Below are 20,254 nucleotides of genomic sequence, written 5' to 3' on the forward strand. Positions count from 1 at the left end.
GCATGAGGCCTTTCGTGCCTTGCGCATAACGCAATGCCTTCTTCACCATTTTCCAGAGATCTATTCCTGGATTACTTTGGAATCTGCCAAGTACCCCGGTAACAAAAGCTAAGTCTGGGCGCGTACATACTTGAGCATACATTAGGCTTCCGACAGCTGAAGCATATGGAACCGCTTTCATTTGATCGATCTCATATTGGTTCCTGGGACATTGAAAATCCCCAAATCTATCGCCCTTGACTATAGGAGCAGGCGTGGCATTACTCGCATGCATACCATACTTCTTTAGAACTTTCTCTAAGTATGCCTTTTGCGATAATCCTAAAACCCCTCTTTGTCTATCTCGGTGAATTTCAATTCCTAGAACGAATGAAGCTTCACCAAGATCTTTCATATCGAAGTTCGAGGACAAGAACTTCTTCGTCTCCAATAGTAGACTAACATCACTACTAGCAAGCAGAATGTCATCCACATATAGGATAAGGAAAATGAATTTCCCTTTCTTAAACTTTGCATATACGCAATTGTCCTCTCTATTCTCATTAAACCCAAAACTTTTAATTGTCTCATGGAACTTCAAGTACCATTGCCTGGAGGCTTGTTTTAACCCATAAATGGATTTCTTCAGACGGCATCCCATATGTTCTTTTCCTTCCACGACAAAACCCTTGGGTTGTGCCATGTAAACATTTTCCTCCAAGTCTCCATTTAAGAAGGCCGTCTTTACATCCATTTGATGCAACTCTAAATCATAGTGTGCCACTAAAGCCACTATAATTCTAAAAGAATCTTTACATGAGACCGGAGAAAAGGTCTCATTATAGTCTATTCCTTCTCTTTGAGTGAAACCCTTTGCAACAAGTCGTGCTTTATATCTTTCAACATTCCCTCTAGAGTCACACTTTTTTTTGTAGACCCATTTACAGCCTACTATTTTGGCTCCTTTAGGAATTTCTTCTATATCCCAGACTTTGTTGCTACTCATTGATCTCATTTCATCAACCGTGGCCTCAATCCACTTCGATGAATGAGCACTTCTTGAGGCTTCTTCAAATGTGGTGGGATCACCCTCCATTTGAACTTCTTCACTGACATAGATCTCAAAATCGTCAGGAATAGCTGGCTTTCTTGCTCTTTGAGACCTTCTAAGGTTCTCAATCTCTGGCGCACTTTCTATGTGGGGTTGTTGCAGCTCTTCCTCATGTGTGGTAACATTCTCTCTATTTTCATTCATTGTTGCCACAGGAGAACTAACAACAGGTGTCGAAATGACATCGTCCTGTGTCGGTGCAGCAGCAGGTATCGAGAAAAATGGTTCCTGGATCATCGGAGTGGGTGCATACACCCGCTTCTCCTCAAGGTTGATTTCTCGGGATACCGTGCTCCCCCTGATCATCTCATCCTCCAGAAACACAGCGTGTCTCGTTTCTACAAACTTAGTGAGTCTGTCTGGACAATAGAAACGATAACCTTTCGACTTGTCTGGATAGCCAATAAAATGGCAACTTACTGTCTTAGGATCTAATTTCCCAATGTTCGGGTTAAAGAGTTTAGCCTCAGCTGGACAGCCCCACACTCGCAAATAATTGAGTGAAGGTTCTCGACTAGTCCACAATTCATATGGTGTTTTAGACACCGACTTACTAGGAACTCGATTAAGTATGTGAATAGCGATTTTTAACGCCTCCATCCACAAACTAACCGGTAAAGTGGAGTAACTTAACATGCTTCTCACCATACCCGTCAGGGTACGGTTTCGTCTTTCAGCTACTCCATTCTGCTGAGGCTCGCCCGGTGTAGAATGCTGGGCAACTATGCCATGTTCCTGTAGGAACCTTGCAAAAGGTCCAGGAACTTGGCCATATGGGGTGTGCCGACCGTAGTACTCCCCACCACGGTCAGACCTTACTATTTTAATCTTTATGCTATGCTGATTTTCTACTTCAGCCTTAAATATCTTGAATTTATCCAATGCTTCTGAACGCTCTTTAATTGGATAAATATAACCATAACGCGAATAATCATCCGTGAATGTTATGAAGGAATCATAGCCATCCACAGATTTCACAGGAAACAGACCGCATATATCCGTATGAATTATTTCTAAAACTCATGTGCTTCTTTTGGCGCCCTTCTTTATGTTCTTTACATACTTTCCTTTAATGCAATCGATGCATTGTTCTAAATTCGAAAATTCCATAGGCGGAAGGATTGATTCTTTTACTAAGCGTTCTATTCTCCCCCTCGAAATATGGCCTAAACGACAGTGCCATAATTTCGAAGAGACTTCATCAACTCTCTTCCGCTTATTGTTTTCATTCAGGGATGTGGAGACATTCTCATTATCAGCGCTTAAAACATTCACATTCTCATCACAAAGTGACAATAAATAAAGCTTGTCTTGTCTGAAGGCAAGACCAATAATCTCATTATTAAACTTGATCTTACATTGACCATCACCAAAATGGCAAGCAAAATCATCATCATCTAAGCGCGATACACTTATTAAGTTCCGATGCAAAGAGGGTACATAAAGCACATCTACTAATAAAAGTACAAAGCCATTAGCTAATACTAATGGGAGATCTCCAATGGCTTCGACTTCAGCTTGGACGCCGTTTGCTACTTTAATGCATCTTTCTCCTCTTTGCAGGGTCTGTCTCATACGGAATCCCTGTAATGAATTTGCAACATGAACAGTTGCACCTGATTCAATCCACCAAGTAGATTTTGCATAACTTAAAAATAAGGATTCATCTACAAATGTAATTAAATCCTCACCTTTCTTGCATAGATGTTTCAGAAATGCCACACAGTCTTTCTGGTAGTGGCCCTTTTCCTTGCACCACTTGCAAGTGTCCTTGGCCACCTCTTCATGCGGCTGATGATCTTGAGCTTTTCCATGCGGCTTAGCGGGGGGAGGATTCCACTGAGGTTTCCCTTGTGGCTTGGAACTCTGAAAGTTCCTCTTCTTGGTTGGGCTTAGGTAATTGATAGAATCACCAGATTGCCCCTTGATCCTCTCTTCTTCTTGCACACACATGGCAATCATCTTCTCAATGGCCCACTGATGACCCACAAGTATAGGGGATCGCAACAGTCTTCGAGGGTAGTATAACCCAATTTATTGATTCGACACAAGGGAGACAAAGAATACTTGAAAGCCTTAACAGCGGAGTTGTCAATTCAGCTGCACCTGGAAACAGACTTGCTCGCAAGAGTTTATCAGTAGTAACAGTTTTATAGCAGTAGCAGTAGTGAAATAACAACAGCAGAGTAACAAAGACAGCAGCAGTGATTATAGTAAACAGCAGGATTAAAATACTGTAGGCACGGGGACGGATGAACGGGCGTTGCATGGATGAGAGAAACTCATGTAACAATCATAGCAGGGCATTTGCAGATAATAATAAAACGGTGTCCAAGTACAAAGCAATCAATAGGCATGTGTTCCAGTTATAGTCGTACGTGCTCGCAATGAGAAACTTGCACAACATCTTTTGTCGTACCAGCCGGTGGCAGCCGGGTCTCAAGGGAAACTACTGGATATTAAGGTACTCCTTTTAATAGAGTACCGGAGCAAAGCATTAACACTCCGTGAACACATGTGATCCGCACATCACTACCATCCCCTCCGGTTGTCCTGATTTCTGTCACTTCGGGGCCATCGGTTCCGGACAGCGACATGTGTATACAACTTGCAGGTAAGATCAATAAACAATGAATATCATGATGAAACAATAACATGTTCAGATCTGAGATCATGGCACTCGGGCCCTAGTGACAAGCATTAAGCATAACAAGTTGCAACAATATCATCAAAGTACCAATTACGGACACTAGGCACTATGCCCTAACAATCTTATGCTATTACATGACCAATCTCATCCAATCCCTACCATCCCCTTCGGCCTACAGCGGGGGAATTACTCACACATGGATGGGGGAAACATGGCTGGTTGATGTAGAGGCGTTGGCGGTGATGATGGCGATGATCTCCTCCAATTCCCGTCCGGCGGAGTGCCGTAACGGAGACTTCGGCTCCCGCGACGGAGTTTCGCGATGTGGCGGCGTTCGGAGGGTTTCGGCGACTTCGACTTCTCCCCGTGCGTTTTTAGGTCGAGGCCAATAAGTAGTCCGAAGGAGGGCGTCGGAGGCCGGCCGAGGGGGCCACACCACATGGCCGCGCGGCCCCCCCAGGGCCGCGCCGCCCGATGGTGTGGGGCCCGCGGGCCGCCACCCGTCTTGTGCTTCTGGGTCCGTCAGGTTTGTGGGGAAATAGGGCCTTCTGCATAAATTCCGAGGATTTTCCCGAAAGTTGGATTTCTGCACAAAAACGAGACACCAGAACAGTTCTGCTGAAAACAGCGTTAGTCCGTGTTAGTTGTATCCAAAATACACAAATTAGAGGCAAAACAATAGCAAAAGTGTTCGGAAAAGTAGATACGTTTTGGACGTATCAACTCCCCCCAAGCTTAGCTTATTGCTTGTCCTCAAGCAATTCAGTTAACAACTGAGCGATAAAAGAACTTTCACGAACACATTTGCTCATATGATGTATATATTCTCATGCTATGGCTAATACTTAAGCAGTTCATAATGAGATACATGCAAATAAGATCATCTAACAGCTATGTCAATCATGGAGAGGTACCAACAATTAATAATAAGCATCATGAATCATGTATATAAGCAGGATTGCAATGTTCATAAGAGAGTATGATAAAGTGGTATCTCGCTTGCTTGTATTTGATTGGCAAAACATAAATGCCCGGGCACCTCTGGAGTTCATAGAAAGACTAGAAGTAGTGATTGTCAAAGATAAAAGCATCAAAGTTATACCACAATCAATCATATTTTGAGACAAGCATATTATACTAAGAATGACAGTTGTGCTCTCAAGATAGTGCTCAAAGAAATAATGGAGACACAACATAAAAGTAAAAGATTGACCCTTCGCAGAGGGAAGCAGGGATTAACATGCGCTAGAGCTTTTCATTTTTGAAATCAGGAGTAAAATTATTTTGAGAGGTGTTTGTTGTTGTCAACGAATGGTAATGGGTACACCAACTACCTCGCCAATCGGACTCCCAAGAGCGTCTCCCATGAATTATTGCATATTTATTTGGCACTCCTTCCAACCTTTCTTACACAAACCATGGCTAACCGAGTCCTCGGGTGCCTGCCAACAATCTCATGCCATGAAGGAGTGCCTTTTTTATTTTAGTTTTATTATGATGATGACACTCCCCCCAACCTTTGCTTACACAAGCCATGGCTAACCGAATCCTTCGGGTGCCGTCCAACAATCACAAACCATGGAGGAGTGTCTATTAAGTTAATTAATTCGGGACTGGGAATCCCATTGCCAGCTCTTTTTGCAAAATTATTGGATAAGCGGATGTGCCACTAGTCCATATGAGAGTCCGTCAAAAGTAAATGACAAGGTTGAAAGCTAAACACCACATACTTCCTCATGAGCTATGAAACATAAACACAAATTGAGAAGCATTTTGAAGGTTTTAAAGGTAGCGCATGAGAATTTACTTGGAATGGTTTGAAATGCCATGCATAGGTATTTATGGTGGACACTTTCGGAACAACTTGGTTTTCAGATATTTGGAATTACGAGCAGCGTTCCCGCTCAGTACAAGTGAAGGCTAGCAATAGACTAGGGAGCGACAAATCAAGAGAGCAGTAACTGTCATAATCATGCTTGCAGCAAAATAAATTAACGGAGGCATAAAAGTGATACAAGAACTCTGAAGCAATATAGATCATCGAGGCTTAATTGACTTTTTGTTCAGTCATATGCATGCGTGAGCATGTGCCAAGTCGATATAAATAAATTATTCAGAGGAGGATACCACAATGCCATACTTACTTATGAATAAAACAATGCAAGCAAACATCCATGACATGCTACTCATATTAATAAATTGGAGCTAAACATGAGAGATCATAAACTACTAGACTTTCTCAAATAACATATACCTCACATGAACCAACTAAGCATGCTCACATGGATGAGTATATGTACAAAAATGAAAACAAATAGAGTTCATACCAGCCTCTCACCACAATCCAATTGTCGTAGATCGTCATTATTGCCTTTTCACTTGTGCAGCTTGGATAATATGAAATGAAAACCACGCTCCAGCCACCGAAAACCATTGAACTCATAAAGAACTTTACAAAATCAAAGAAGAACAGCAAATATTTTTGGTGTTTTCGAATTTGAGAACAAGAACAAGAGGAAACAAACAAACAAAGCAAAATCTTTTTGGGTTTTCTTATAGCAAACTAGCAATAGCAAATAAAGCGAAACAAATGCAAGAAACCAAAGCAAACAAATGGTGAAGAGAAACAACAGAAATATTTTTGGTCTTTTTATGTTTTGGGAAAGAAACAAAGCAAAAATAAGAAATAGCAAACTAGAAGAAACACAGAAAAGCGAGATGGCAGAAATCTGCCAAAACCTGACAGCAGTACAGAAATCGATTTTTACAAAAATCTTACGTTGCTCAGCTCGAAAAGTGTTCAACTAATGAAAGTTAGATAACAACCTGGGGAACCTGCACAAAACTTGGCAGCTCAAAATAACGTTCTGGCTGTGCGCACGAATTTTTCTAGTAACAGTCCAGAATCTGTTTTCAGGCAGCACTTCCCCAAATATCATCTTCCTCTCATTAGAAAACCACTCAAAGAGACTAAACAAGTATGTACAAGTATCCAGCAACCATAATATGCAAAGAATGAGTGATGCCGGTATACCTCCCCCCAAGCTTAGGCTTTTGGCCTAAGTGGAGTTCAACCCCAACGAGGATCGCTGTTTCTCGCCGGTGGATAATTCATGGAGTAGTCATAGTAAAGTTCCTGTGCAGAAGAAAAGCGTGGAGGCTCCGCATGTACAACATGTTGATGCGAGGAACTTGCTGCATCGGATGATGAGTCGAGGTGCTCCTCGACCTCCGTGTCATCTCTTGCATGTTGGCCTCCTCCCTCTATGTGTGCATCCAGTGCACCTTCTGTGACCGACCAATCTCCCCTGGAATCAAGGTTAGACAAAACAGGCGCAGGCAATTTTACTAGTTTCTCAGTTTTCTAAGTTATTCTCCAGACTTTCTTATAAAATGTCATCTTGTAAAACAGGTTACCCAAGTTGGAGGAATCAGAAACAAATTCATGTTTAATCATAGAGGCTATGTCAAGTTTTTCTATGGAGAATGGAATATCAAGATGATGAGGTTCTACATTATGAAAAGCTAGTAAACGAGAGGCGATGAGACCTCCACAAATTCCACCTTTCTCACGGTTAGTAGCAAGTCTATAAGCTATCAATGCCCCCAAATTATAAGTCCTACTACCTTGCAGTGCCGCAGCTAGAAAAGCTAAATCCGGGATAGATAGTTTACCGCCAATCTTTCTAGCAAGAACGCATTTAGTAATAAAATAGGCAAAGTAGCGGATAGCCGGGAGCTGAATGCTAGTGATTTTACCACTATCCTCTGAGAAACTCCTTCCATAGCAAATCATCTTGAAGAGGCTTAAGAGTTCTTGCGGCGATCCCCTTATCTTCTCGCATGATCCCCATTGCGGTACTCTAATTGCTGCACAAAAATCACTGAATGGCAAGTTGACAGCTTTATTGTAAATTTTATACTGAACCGTGGGGTTAGATCGCGACCAATTGAACTTAAAGTCCTGCACAAAAGACATAGTTAATTTTGCATATTGTCTTGGCTCTCCTTCAACAAAATCACTCAGCCTTGCTCGAGAAATTAGACTCCGAACATCTTCCAATATTCCCGCGCTTCTCATGAAATCCGCGCACGGGTAGTAAGAGGGGTATACTCCCTTTTCATGATTCACTCACATAACTTGTTGGACCTCCAATTCTTGTTGGTTCAATTGATATCTATTCCACTCCATTTTCTGAAATTTTCAACAAACAATATAAAAATTTGATTTGGTGACATATAATCAAGGGGAACTACTATAGGAACTTGCTAGAGTACTAATCATGCATCAAAACTAGTTTATACAACTTAGAACAAGCATGCAAGCTCACTAAACATGTTACCTACAGCAGCAAAATATTCAAGATATACTCAACCAAACAAAATTCTACTTGGATAGGCGGAGGAGTCACATACCGAAGAGCAAATGTGCCAAATTTCAGACAGAAATCTGGGCTGAGCAAAGAGATCGAGAAATCTGGAGCTCTTGAGCAAAAACGCGAGTGAGAGGAACCTGATGCGAGTTTTTTCAGGAGAGAGAAGATGCTGGGAGAAAGAGATGAGATGGTGGGGCAAGGAGGGGCCCACACCACAGGGTGGCGCGCCCCCCTCCTTGGCCGCGCCGGCCTGTGGTGTGGCACCCTGTGGTGCCCCACAGGTCATCCTCTGGTGCTCCCAGGTGCCTCGTCGAAAAATAGGACCAACGGTATAATTTTTGTGAATTTTTGAAAACTTTGAAAAATGCACATTTATAGGTATTTAGTTTATTATTACTGGCCAGGAAATTTTTTGAAATCTCCAATTAACTAAGGAACTCTGCAAATTAAAAATGCTACAGCAACTAGAGCAAGTGGAGGAAGAAAGAGATGTTGTTTACCTCCTCTATGCATATAAAAAGTATTTGTTAACAAGGTTGATCAAGTCTTGCCACCAAATAAATTTTACATAGCATAAGAAGAAATAAACCTCAAATCAATCATGTTACCTTGAATTGTATTGATATGGATCCAATCACGAGAGTTTGATATTCTTCTTTAGGCTCATATATAGGACAATCAATAGTTCCCACTTTGATAGTTCTCACATTAGAAATAGTATTAACTCCACACGCTTTCTCAATCCTCTTGGGAAAATAAACGGTATGCTCCCTATCATCAACATTGAAAGTAACCTTTCCTTTATTGCAATCAATAACAGCCCCTGCGGTGTTAAGAAAAGGTCTCCCAAGAATAATAGACATATTATCATCTTCAGGCATTTCCAACACAACAAAATCAGTTAATATCAAGCAGTTAGTAGTAACTTGAACAGGAACATCCTCACATATACCAATAGGAATAGCAGTAGATTTATCAGCCATTTGCAAAGATATATCAGTAGGTATCAACTTATCTAAGTAAAGTCTCTTATAAAGAGAAAAAGTCATAACACTAACACCGGCTCCCAAATCACATAGAGCAGTTTTAACATAATTATTCTTAATAGAACAAGGAATAGTAGGTATACCTGGGTCGCCCAACTTCTTTGGAACTTTGCCATTGAAAGAGTAATTAGCAAGCATAGTGGAAATTTCCTCATTGGGGATTTTCCTTTTGTTAGTAACAATATCTTTCATATACTTTGAATAAGGAGGCAATTTAATAGCATCAGTCAAAGGGATTTGCAAGAATAAAGGTTTCATCCAATCACAAAATTTATTATAGTGTTCTTCTTCCTTTGATTTTAATTTCTTAGCAGGAAAAGGCATTTGCTTTTGCACCCAAGGTTCTCTTTCATTACCATGTTTCTCAGCAATAAAATCTTCTTTAGTGTACTTTTTATTTTTAGCATGCTTTTCAGGTTCATCTTCTACCTCTTCTTTATCAGAAGCATCATTCTTATCATTATCTTTATCATGTTCATTACCACTTTCAGTTTCAGCATCAGAAATAGAAATACTATTAGGATCATTAGCAGGTTCAGAGGATTCTACAATATTTTTATGTTTCTTCTTCTTTTTCTTCTTAGAAGGAGCACTAGGTTCAATGCGTTGAGAATCTTGTTCAATTCTTTTGGGATGCCCTTCAGGATATAGAGGATCCTGGGTAGAGACACCACCTCTAGTTGTTACTTCATAAGCATGTTTCTCTTTAGAATTATTCCCCAACAAGTCATTTTGCACTTTAGTGAGTTGATCAATTTGAGTTTGAATCATATGAAAATGTTTAACAAGCATCTTAACATCATTGGAGGTTCTCTCTACAATATCATGCAATTCACTAATAGCTCGAGAATTTTCCATTAAATGATTCTCTACTCTCATATTAAAATTTTCTTGCTTAACAATATAATTATCAAACTCATCTAAGCATTGTGCAGGAGGTTTTGAATACGGAATATCTTCCCTAGTAAAGCGTTGAAGGGAGTTTACCTCAATCATGGATGAAGAGGGAATTATCTCACATATATCTTCTATGGGAGGAAGATTCTTCACATCTTCAGATTTAATACCTTTCTCTTTGAGAGACTTCTTGGCTTCCCTCATATCTTCATCATTCAATTTAATTAAACCCCTCTTCTTTAATATTGGCGTTGGAGTTGGTTCAGGCGTAGTCCAATCATCATGATTCCGGCCTATTTTAGCCAATAATTCTTCAGCGTCATCTGGAGTTCTTTTCCTGAAAACACAACCAGCACAACTATCCAGGTATGCCCTAGACTCAATGGTTAGTCCACTATAAAATATATCAAGTAAATCATGCTTTTCCAAATCATGATCAGGCCGAGCTCTAATAAGAGAGCAAAATCTCGCCCAAGCCTCAGGCAATTTCTCTCCATCTTCCTGGTCAAAATTATAAATTCTCTGCAAAGCAATATGTTGAGCACTAGCAGGAAAGTATTTACGGAAGAAAACATCAAGTAATTCTTTTGGACTTTTAATAGAGTTAGGTGGCAAACTATTATACCAAGTTTTAGCGTCATCCTTTAATGAGAATGGAAAATTTTTAGCAACAAAGTAAGTACGCATCTTGACATCATCAGATAACAAGCTACTTAGAGTAGATAACTCAATCATGTGTTCAACAGCACTTTCTTTTTCAGTACCACAAAAGGGTGTTTTCTCAACAATAGCTATATGAGATAGATCAAGAGAAAAATCATAATCTTTATCCTTAATGTTTATAGTAGATGTGGCAAACTTAGGATCAGGAGACAGTTTATATCTAACAGCATGTTCTGCAAGCAACTTTTTAATTTTTCTTGCATCAGTAGTAGCATTGCATTTTTCAATAAAATCATCATTAAGCTCCACATAATCTTCATCAGGATCATCACTAAAATAATCAAGTTCAGGTGAATTAACAGGTGTAGTAGCATTAGGAGTTTCAGTATTTTCAATTTGTCTAGACCTAGCAATTGTAGCATCTAGAAAAGATCCCAATGAACCACTATCATCAAGCACAGCAGAAATATTATCAATATTATGAGAGTTTTCAGATTCAGCAGAAGTACCCGCATGTGAAGCATGCGGCGGTGAAACAAGTTTATCAATCACAGATGGTGAATCAAGTGTAGCGGAGGTACTCAGAATTGTACCTTTTCTTGTAGTGGATGGTAATATGGCGACTTTAGAATCGCGAGGTTTACCCATGATGGAGAATTTGCAGCGAACAATATTAATCCAAGTGAACTTCCAAATAAAGCTATGCTCCCCGGCAACGGCGCCAGAAAATAGTCTTGATGACCCACAAGTATAGGGGATCGCAACAGTCTTCGAGGGTAGTATAACCCAATTTATTGATTCGACACAAGGGGAGACAAAGAATACTTGAAAGCCTTAACAGCGGAGTTGTCAATTCAGCTGCACCTGGAAACAGACTTGCTCGCAAGAGTTTATCGAGTAATGCCAGTTTTATAGTAGTAGCAAGAGTGAAATAACGGTGAGAGTAACAAAGACAGCGGAGTGATTATAGTAAACAGCAGGATTAAAATACTGTAGGCACGGGGACGGATGAACGGGCGTTGCATGGATGAGAGAAACTCATGTAACAATCATAGCAGGGCATTTGCAGATAATAATAAAACGGTGTCCAAGTACAAAGCAATCAATAGGCATGTGTTCCAGTTATAGTCGTACGTGCTCGCAATGAGAAACTTGCACAACATCTTTTGTCCTACCAGCCGGTGGCAGCCGGGCCTCAAGGGAAACTACTAGATATTAAGGTACTCCTTTTAATAGAGTACCGAAGCAAAGCATTAACACTCCGTGAACACATGTGATCCTCACATCACTACCATCCCCTCCGGTTGTCCCGATTTCTGTCACTTCGGGGCCATCGGTTCCGGACAGCGACATGTGTATACAACTTGCAGGTAAGATCAATAAACAATGAATATCATGATGAAACAATAACATGTTCAGATCTGAGATCATGGCACTCGGGCCCTAGTGACAACCATTAAGCATAACAAGTTGCAACAATATCATCAACGTACCAATTACGGACACTAGGCACTATGCCCTAACAATCTTATGCTATTACATGACCAATCTCATCCAATCCCTACCATCCCCTTCGGCCTACAGCGGGGGAATTACTCACACATGGATGGGGGAAACATGGCTGGTTGATGTAGAGGCGTTGGCGGTGATGATGGCGATGATCTCCTCCAATTCCCCGTCCCGACGGAGTGCCAGAACGGAGACTTCTGGCTCCCGCGACGGAGTTTCGCGATGTGGCGGCGTTCTGGAGGGTTTCTGGCGACTTCGACTTCTCCCCGTGCGTTTTTAGGTCGAGGCCAATAAGTAGTCCGAAGGAGGGCGTCGGAGGCCGGCCGAGGGGGCCACACCACATGGCCGCGCGGGCCCCCCCTGGGCCGCGCCGCCCTATGGTGTGGGGCCCTCGGGCCTCCACCTGACTTGTCCTTCTGGCTCCGTCAGTTTTCTGGGAAAATAGGGCCTTCTGCATAAATTCCGAGGATTTTCCCGAAAGTTAGATTTCTGCACAAAAACGAGACACCAGAACAGTTCTGCTGAAAACAGCGTTAGTCCGTGTTAGTTGTATCCAAAATACACAAATTAGAGGCAAAACAATAGCAAAAGTGTTCGGGAAAGTAGATACGTTTTGGACGTATCACCCACTTTTCTGGCTGTGCATTGTAGTTCACAGCAAAGGTCTCAAATTCTTTTGGGAGTGAGGCAAAGATCAGATGGATGATGAACTGTTCCGGAAGCTCCATCTCCATAGACTTGAGCTTGGAAGACATATGGCTCATCCTCAATATGTGATCCCTTACTCCACCACCAGTGTACTTTGTAGTGACAAGCTTTCTTATGAGAGTGCTAGCATAGGCCTTAGAAGACCCAGTAAACTGACTCTCTACCTTTTCAGGTACTCACTGGAGGTGTCGCACTGTGGGATTGCTCCCCTTATAGCCTCCAAAATGGAGCTCTTGATCACCATCAAGCACTTTCTGTTGGACGAGTCCCACTTAGCACGATCAAGATCGTACTTCATTCTTTTTGGTCCATGGTCAAGAACCCTTTTGTTGAAGTCATCTTCACTTTCTTTGTCGCCCCTCACGGGGTCCTTAGGTTCTATGGGACAAGCCTCTATCAGTGCCAAGTCGAGGTCAAGCAAAGCAAACCCCATCTCAACCTTCTCTCGCCACGAGCCATAGTTCCCTCCATTGAGGGGCTCAATAGCCGAGATAAAACTCATAGGATTTCCTGAAACAAAATTTCCATCAAAATGAGTTAATTCAACGTTGGTCAAATTAAAACATGGCACTTCTCAATATTAATTCTACATCACCGTTGGGCAGAAATAGAACCAATAATGATAATTCTGAATCTTGCGGAATACAATTTTATTAACAACATTGGTCATTAAATAAAATCATCATTCTTAAAATTAACTCTCATTTCCTAATTCAATTTTCCCGTTGGTTCCAATTAAATTAGGAAACAATAAAATATGACTTCAACTTAACTAACACAGCGGAAACTTAACTTAATTTTCGAACTTTAACCCATAGGAAAAAATTCATATCTCACATTTATTCTTATTACTAAACTATTTCCAAAAAATTAAAACAGAAAAAATTTACTGGAAACATAAAACAGATATAACAGCCCAGATGGGCTCTTCTCTGATGCTTTGTTAAAGGCAAAAAACGCACATGGGCAGAAAACAAGTCGCGCCGCTAGATGGGCCGTGCCCAGCCTCTGGCCCGCGGCACTGTCTTTCTCTCTTGGGCCCAAGGAGAGACCCCGGGCGGCTGCTGACCGTCGGATCGCATCCGACGGCTGTGCGCCGAGATCGGCCGCACAAAACCGCCGCCAGCTGACCCGAAAACCCTAGCCCCTTCATTTCTCATCTCTCTGCCTCTCTCACTCACCACCCGACAGCGGCGGCGCGAACCAGACGAGGACGGCGACGGTGGCCGTCGAAACGGGCCGTCGCGCGGGGAGATTGCGGCGCCGTAGCCGGTCCTCTCGCCGGTGCGCGCGTTCCCCTTGCGGGTGAGCGCGCCGCCGCCGAGCGGAGTAGCCGCGGTGCCCTGGCATGGCGCGTCTGCGGAGGCGGACGGCCCTTCCCGGAGTTCGCCGGTAGGTGGAGGCCGGCATGGATGCCGCCTCCCTTTCTCTGTCCCCTTCTTTATTCCTTATCAGTTACTGGTTCATCTCGGGATGATCCGATCTAGGGTTAGGATTTACAAAACTAAAGCACTCTGTTTTAACTGATCTTTGATTCTATCCCGGTAAAGATCTACCTCAACTAGATGAACGGAACTAGACATGCTCTGATACCATTGTTAGATTTCTAGGACCTCTAGTTGTTGCATCTAGTGAGTAATTGCATCTAGCCTAACCAGGATGAAACTAGAGGGGAAAAAGTGGGGTGCATACCGTCGGTCTTCGTCGACGAGGAGCTCGCCATGGCGGCGACGGAGGGGCGGCGGTGATGTCGGTGGTGCTTCCCGCCGCTACAGCGCCTCACCAGATCGGGTGGCTTAGGGTTTGTGTGTGTCGGTGGGGAGGACGGCAGCGGACGACCTTGGCGTCCGTGCCCCGGCCCCCACCTCTTTTATATGGCGCTGGCGACGGGGGCCCACCAACCATGTGGGTTGGGCGCCCCCGATCAGGGCGCGAGACAAGGTCGTGATCGACCGTTGGGTCGATACGTGGGAGATCAACCTAACAGAAATTGCATTGTATTTTGAGCTACAGGAAAAAAACAAATTTATGGCTACGTATAGAGACGTATACTTGTCAGAAATTTGTCTTTTTTATATAGCTCAAAATATAACATAGTTTTCTCCGAAATTTCTACCGTATCTTCGAAATGTTTATATGTATGTAGGTATTTAATTTTAATTTTTTTGGAATACAAATAATATGATTTTATAGCACCAGGAACACTGGTGCTCATGTGCTAAAGACACTTTTCGCAAAGTTGTATCTTTTTTCCTTGATGGGATATGTTGATATAGACGAAAATATGCTGAGTCGACCAAGACTGTTTTCATGAAATTTTCAGAAAGACTGCCAGGACCCGTTTTTCTAAAGATGATTTGCTCGCACGATCGAACCACTCTTTCTTTGACCAGAGGGATCCGTACGCTCTTTCTCATATGCCACGGACGCAGGCCACGCAGTTTGATGCCCGCGCTTGCTGAATTTTCAGTGTCACAACTCACAAAGCATAATAACATTAGTTTTTGGGTCAATTGTTCCAATTGAGAATCAATGCTTTATTAATTATTTAGTTATTCTAACCCAAGTGACTTTGGTTAAATAAATGATGGCAATGCAGGTACAGACTCTCTCTTTTTTTTTCTTACTTTGACTACTCCCTCCATGTGGATTTATAAGTCTTATGTGTGTACCTAAGGCTGGCCATAATAGGTAGTATCATATAGTAGTATCATATATATGATACTTTTGTATGATACTAGATCCATAATGCATAGTATCATATACTAGTATCATAATTTTGCTATATTAATTGATTTGTAGAATCCCAATACAAATTTGTGTACAAGATTTGTTTGATACTAACTTTTCTCGTGATGTGCGCTATGATACCGTATCTACCTATGATACTCTAATATTCTCTCTCATCGATAATTACCTGCCACATCAGCACTTTTGGTGGGGCTAGGATGCATGATACTAGCACTATGGCTAGCCTAAGTCATCAATTTGATCTATATGGAATACAGATTATATTAACAAAAGTTACACAATTAGAACATACAACATGCATGTGAAGTTTCTAGTTGTATATATTTTGTAACATATACCTTAGATTATGTTGGCCAAACTAACAACCAAGAGCAACGCGTAAGACTAATAAACCGATATAGAGGAAGTAGCATAATGTGATTAATTGGAACAAATTCACTATTATTAATTTCCTAATTTTCTTATGTTTTCATAGTTTTTATCCGGGCAAAGGCAATATGCTGGAATATTTTGTATAATTCAATGTTGAAAAAAAAGTGCCAGGGTGTAGGCGAGGCCGGTGCGGGTATATACGTTTTACCATCAGATGTATATACATGTTATTATACATAAATACATATTAATTTAAAGCATGTAAATGAGTAAATTATGGACACCAACCACGTGTGTGGCATTTTGGAGCTCGTTTTTTCAAAAATTTGAAAATGGCATTTCGTAGTTTTGAAAAAAATGAACAAAAAATCTAGAGGTAGACAATGATGTACTCTACCACCACCGTGGAAAAAGCAATACGAAAAACTAAGTATTTTGAACTGTGCAAAATTCACAAAGATCTGAAAAAGCGAACAATTCGTATTTTGCAACTTCCAACATTTGTTAGAATTTTATTACTTTTCATTAGCCTCGAATATAATGTATTCATCCTGAAATTTTACACATTGGTAGAGTACATCATTGGTTACATCGAGTTTTTTTCAAAAAAAATTTGAAACTTTAAATTGTTGGATTCGAATTTTGCAAAAAGACAGGAGTCACGTAGCGGGCTACAATTGGAGTTTCCGCACCTACCACTAGAATATGACCCATCTGGCTGGTTGGTGAAATATGGCATAAATATTTTTATCGGGGGGATAATTTGTTATTGACATGCCTATACTTTCACTTATAGCCTAGGCTAGAAGTTCGGTGTCTTATAAAGACATATATTTTTTTAGTAGGAAGTGATGTTTCCGTCGAGTCTCATGTGGTGGCTTCGTTACTTAAGACCCACCGGATCATGTATATGCACGTGATTGTGAGAGTTCATATTGTATTTGAAAACATAAATATTACTATTTGGAGTGCCAAATCAATTCGAAACGTTGAAAGACATTGCCCAATCTTCACCAGACGAAAAACACTGCTTAATTATCGACGCTAGCTCTCACTGTCAACATCCATACCGCCAGCTGGGGAGCACATGGATCCATTAAGGTTTTAGCAATGATTCTCTAACAAACAATTTACTCCAACCGGATTCCTAAACACATTAAAAAGCATCAGATGCCGTCACGAAACCAATACTACTACCCACTAAACCAAACCAGGTCCAATAATTCCAACCGGAGAGCCCCAAGCAGAACAATAAAAATTCAGCCGAAAGCAGCACGAGTCAACGTCTCCGACAGCACCCGCACGGCCTGGAGAAATGTGGTGGTGACGCGCTCCGTGACCTGACTCGACCGTTCGGGGTTTTAAACAGAAAGAGCAAACGGAAAAGAGGGGAGCGGAGCAGCAGGCCGAGACGCGTGTGCTGACCAATGGGGAGGCGCCACGTCGGAGCGAACGCGTAGGCGGGGCAACGTTCCGAAAGTCAGTGGTCGTTGGAGCTATATCTAGCGAAGGAGAGGATTCCCATCGTTGGACCTGTTTCGCTTCGCACACGTGGGCCCCTAGTGCTTAGATTAAGGGGCTGCTTTATGCTATGCGCACTCATACTTGGTCCCGCCACTTTGATTATTACTATCCCGAGTACGACCGTTTGTGGGTTAAGAGCACCTCCAGCCGCGTCCCCCAAAGCGTCTCCTAAACCGCATCGGATTGAGCGTTTGGGGACGTGTTTTGTTCATGCCGCGTTTGGGGGACGTTGTGGTGACCCGGCATACCACTGCATGGTGTAGTATGCAAGTCTGATATAACACCAATGAAACACAGTTACACGGGTATTATATCGCTCAGAGTGGTACAACAGAAACATATGCGGGTCCAAGGCATGTCTATAGAATTACAACATCGACTCTGTTACATAAGATCATCACAGCCTCCTACTTTACAATGAGGTAAAACTGCAAATAAACTCCCGAAGAATGACTCGTAGTCTAGTCTTATCACGAACTCTATTTGTAGAGTATTTGACTGGCTAAAGAGGCTAAGAATAGATTCTAGCTAAATAGGAGCTAGGTTTAGGAAACTAGTTCCCTTCTATGGCTAAACTAAGTTTTCTCCTTGTTGGATGTGGTATCTGTCTCTTCTGACAGGTTCCTGTCTCTTGAGGTAGTTGTTGACTCCTCGGCCTTCGAGTTGCACTGTAGATCCTCCTTCGATGCCTCCATATATAAGCAGGGGATTTAAGAGTGGGATGAGTACGAGCGTACTCAACAAGTTCATTATAGGAAAGAGGTGTTTAATGCACTAGCTACAGCATTAGACCAGAAAGTGAAAGTATAGAGATGGTAAACCTAGAGGGGGGGTGAATAGGTTTCTACAAATTTTAATTCTTTCTTTGCAATATTAGGCTTTGCGGAATATAAAGATGAGCCTAATGCAAACTAGGTGAAGCAACCTATATGAGGATACAACTAACTCGAGCACGAAGGCTCTCACAGCGATTAAATCACAAGTAAGGAGTTCGGTTAGAGATAACCGATAGCACGCGGAGACGAGGATGTATTCCCGTGTTCCCTTGCTTTGCAACAAGGTACGTCACGTTTGGAGGAGTGGAGGTCCCACGAAGGATTCCCCGCGCCACGAAGGCTCACCCTATTCTCCGGAGCCTATCCCACGAAGGAATAGCTCACTCACTTGTGGTAGACTTTGAGGTAGCCTCCAAACCTTCACAATCTTGCCCGGAGCAAATCCACAGCCCGGATGCTTCCGGACTCCTCTTGCCCACCTAGGGTTTCCAAGGAACCCTAGGAAGCAAGCTTCTCAATGAATACAAGGGGGAATGAGATTTGGCTTGGTAGAACGGTAGATCGGGTCCTCTTCTATTGATTCCCCGGAGGGATTTGAGTTTGGGTGGAGGAGGAGGGAGATCTGAGGCTTTTGGTGTTTCAAGCAATGGAGTAAGAGAGAGAGAGCTCAAGAACAGCTTGTAGTATGTTGCCTAACTGTTCAGAGGTAGGAGAAGGCCTATTTATAGTGTTCTTCGAAAAATGGCCGTTGGTCAACTTGCCACATCAGATTTTCTTCGAGGAATCCGGTTGACCGGGTTTGGCGCCGGGCCGGCCGGCGCACAGGCCGGTCAGACCGGGCTCTCGACCGGGCCGGCTGGTTTCAACCGGAGCAAGGACCGGAGCTTGACCGGAGGGGCTTCTGGGCATACTGGTGACATAGGCATCCCAAATGGGCCTGCCGAAGATGGTACCCGGGGTTTACTGGAAGCCCAATACCCGAAGAATAAGAAGATTCGGGAGCCCAAGATTTACTAAGGAAAGATAGAGTTGTAATAGGAAGTGTTGTTTGTGATCTGGCGGGATGAGTTAGAAACCGTCCCGGACTATGTAAACTTGTATAGCACAGATCCCTCGGCTCCACCTCATATATAAGGGGGAGTCGAGGGACAAAGAATCAATCGAATCATTGTCTGCAAACCCTAGTTTTCATAGTCGTCGAGTACTTTTCGGCTGAAACCTTCGAGATCTACTTGCCCTCTACTTCTAACTAAACCCTAGCCTACAATCCATAGGCATTGACAAGTCAATACCTTGTCAATTGGCGCCGTCTGTGGGAATTAGAGGCGTAAGGAGCTGATCTCGATGGCACGCTCAAGATCTTCGACATCGTCAACCGCAAGCAACACAATGGATCGAGGTAAACAGATCGCTACTGGTCTTGTCGATTTTGTTCCTCACCCACCCTCCCGTTTGGATGCATATGCGTATCTGGCGGAGCCCATGGAGATGACGTTCGGAAGGTTCCACTTTCGCGTCGAGAAGGAAGGATCGTATCGTGTCGAGATTCCGATTTCGTCGGAATCATCAGTGGCCGATTCCGATTTTTCAAGCTATACATCGTCAAACGAATCAGGAGAAGAAGAAACCTCGGCGACACGCTACGTCAGCATCAGAGCAAGAGAGAAACTCGCCAAGATCTTCAACGACATGTCGTTTGAGTCATCTGCGGATTCATATATAAGCGATGGTTCAAGCAATGTCGACAGTTACGACTTCATCGACAAATCTTTGACGGTGGGCAAGGTCTTCATCAATCTCAACGACGATGTCACCAAACCCAACATAGATCTGAGTACAAAGTATCATCGATTTACGCCATTGAAAATCAAGAAGAGACATCCGAGGCTTTC

General features: G+C 42.5%; 1 pseudogene; it reads right to left on the reverse strand.

Moving 5' to 3' along the window:
• Positions 1–2,496: 2,496 nt before the first annotated feature.
• LOC139834153 (uncharacterized) lies at positions 2,497–13,573 on the reverse strand (annotated as a pseudogene).
• Between the last annotated feature and the right edge of the window lie 6,681 nt (positions 13,574–20,254).

The sequence above is a fragment of the Lolium perenne genome, chromosome 7 (assembly GCF_019359855.2).
Source record: "Lolium perenne isolate Kyuss_39 chromosome 7, Kyuss_2.0, whole genome shotgun sequence".
NCBI lineage: Eukaryota > Viridiplantae > Streptophyta > Magnoliopsida > Poales > Poaceae > Lolium > Lolium perenne.